Source organism: Rattus rattus, chromosome 11 (genome assembly GCF_011064425.1).
Source record: "Rattus rattus isolate New Zealand chromosome 11, Rrattus_CSIRO_v1, whole genome shotgun sequence".
NCBI classification, from domain to species: Eukaryota; Metazoa; Chordata; class Mammalia; order Rodentia; family Muridae; genus Rattus; species Rattus rattus.
The window spans coordinates 68,418,946-68,421,585 of NC_046164.1; the positions used below are offsets into that span (position 1 = coordinate 68,418,946).

At 50.8% G+C, this 2,640-nt stretch overlaps 1 long non-coding RNA gene across 1 annotated transcript; it reads right to left on the reverse strand.

Annotated features, from left to right (window-relative positions):
* Positions 1-235: 235 nt before the first annotated feature.
* LOC116912475 lies at positions 236-1,805 on the reverse strand. The gene is made up of 2 exons (XR_004389462.1): positions 1,464-1,805; positions 236-1,233 (listed from the first exon to the last, which is right to left on the reverse strand). It is a non-coding gene; the product is annotated as an uncharacterized LOC116912475 (long non-coding RNA).
* Positions 1,806-2,640: the final 835 nt, after the last annotated feature.

Genomic DNA, 2,640 nt, shown 5'->3' on the forward strand with positions numbered 1-2,640 from the left:
TGCACACACACACACACACACACACACACACACACACACACACACGTCCTGGGAAACAGTTAGGTGGCTCCAAGGGCAAAATTTGAAGTCCAAAACCAGGGACAGTTCCTAACTCCACCACCAACCTGCTATGTGAGTTGAGCCAAGTTGCCTGGCCTCTCTGAGCTTGTTTTTCTTATCAATAAAATGGGGGTAAATTTCAGGAAACAGAAGGCAACGCTGTTTGGCTGCGGAATCTTGGGAAGGTCTTTTTAATCTCCTCACTATGAATGCAATAATGGCAGGTGCCACATAAACCTAGCCATCTCTGAATACCTACTATGTGCAGAAGGGTATAGCACAGCCCAGGTGTTCCATGACAGTAACATGTGTATAAATGTGTGTCTGTACCCATGCCTCACTAGAGGGAACGTTGGCTGACTTCCGGAGGGACAGCCACCTGGGACCTAGCGGGTTCCATCAGGGCTGGTGCTGAGCGGGGGCTTTTATGCTGTATTTTGAATTTTGCATCACGTGGCTCTGTGGCTCCTCTGTTCTAGATCTAACACTTATAGTGTGATTAGCCCTCAGTATGGGCTAGAAAGATGGCTTGGATGGTAAGAATGTTTGCTGAGCAAACACGAAGATCTGATTTCAGGCCCTCAGTACCCATGTAAAAAGCTGTCTGACATGTTTGCAAACCCAGCATTGTGGGGGGCAGAGATAAAGAGGATCTCAAGGGCCTGCAATCCACTAGCCTTGTTCAGGTTTGGCGAGACAGTAATATTTCAAGGGAATAAGGCAGAGAGTGGTAGATCAGGACACCTGACACCCTCCTCTGGCCTCCTGTGCAGATCCCTTGCCCTCCACTGGTACATATACCACACATATACACTGCATATATACTCTTACACAAAAATAAACACTAAATAAATAAATATTAGTCCTAACAACGCATCATTTGACCCTTAACATGACCTGTCAGGGAGCGTGATCTCCATGCATTTTACAGAGGAAGGTGACATGACTTGTTTGGGGTGACAAAGCAGGGGTGTCAAGCTGGGACTTGGATCCTAAGGGGCTCCCCGGTGACTCTGTCCCTGGTAACTACGCAGTGAGAGCTCACTGGCCTGAGAGGAGGAACCACGGAGCCACACCCACTGGCCTCGGGGAGGCGTGACCCAAGCTAGTGTCCTGGATCTGCCGCAGGTTTCACTGGCTGCGGCGGAGAACCTGCCCCCCTGGGCCTCAGCTCTGCAGGGGGAAGAAATAAAAATAGCCTGAGAGAGAGAGAGGCCAGCGGCTGGGCTGTGGACAGCGCGCATGCCTTTCGCATGACTCTCCTCTGCCTGCCCTGAGAGGTCCTGGGTGCCAGGCCCTAAGCTGGGCCCCAGGAGGCAAAACCCTGCAAGCAGGGCCCCGCCTCCAGGGAGAGGCAGAAGCTCTCTGCAGAGCCGCAGAGAGATTAGCGCGAGACCTCTCACCCGCTCCCTCCTCCCAACGCGAAAGCCTCCAGAAGAGTCACGTGGAAGAAATCGGTAGCTACGCAGAGGTGTCCCGGCCTTCCAGGAAGTGGCAAAGGCTAGCAGAACGACAAACGTGGCCCTGGAGAGAAAAGCAAAGGGGCAGGGGCCATGGAACCTGCCAATGGGCAGGATGTGCCATCGTGGTTTGGAACCAAGAGCTTGAGAACTATGGGGCAGTGGGGAGCTAAGGAAGGTTAAGGAGCAGGGGGTGTGGCAACCTCACACCATCACAAGATCCAGTTACCTTAACTTCCAACGGATACCTCCTTTTTGCCTTTTGAGTTCCTGGGAAGGAGGTCACTTTTTAACGTCTTTGCCGGCTCACTATTCTGGAAACGTGCGTGCTTTCACCTCACCACCCTCAACACAGGTTGTTTAGTCGTCAGATTCTGAGGGCCTCAAGCTGGGATACCTTACCTTGGTCCTGGTCATATGCAAGGCTCCACATCCTCCACGGGGTCTGGGCTCCGAAGATCTCTGCAGATCGGTGAAGGGGTTAGCAAGGCAGAAAGACAGACAAGGATACAAGCTATTTACATATTTACAACAGGAGAGAGAGAGAGAGAGAGAGAGAGAGAGAGAGAGAGAGAGAGAGAGAGAGAGAGAGAGAGAGAGATCTTTGTAACAATAACAAGAGCCTGCCATTGGCTTACAAATGAGGTAGCTGCAGGGTAGAAGGGGATGGATGAGGGGAAGGAGGCTGAAAAGCTTCCTTTTTTGGTCCTGGTTGGGCCTTTGTTTGCTACTAATGAACAAGTAATTGTGAACAGTGAAAGAGAGATTGTCAGATGATGAATAAATATCTCTTAAGGCCCCCAGTCACTGAGAGCGCACAGGGTGTGTGCGGCAGGAATCTAGGCTTTAGTTCTGGAATGGTGATTACCGTGTTTCAGAGAAATTTTGTCACTGTATAACGAAGATAGAAGAACTTTTCAAATAGCAAGACTCTTGTTTCCACAGATAGGCAGGGAGGGAGGGCAGTAGATGTCCCGTGCAGCTCCTTCTTTGTTGGATGAGGTCGACAACCTCCTCAGGAGGCTCTAGGGACAGTTTACTAATGGAAATCTGAAAGAAGAAGCTATGAGAGGGAGGGAGGGGCCCCTTTCTCAATGGCTTCCAAGCCTACTAATCTCTT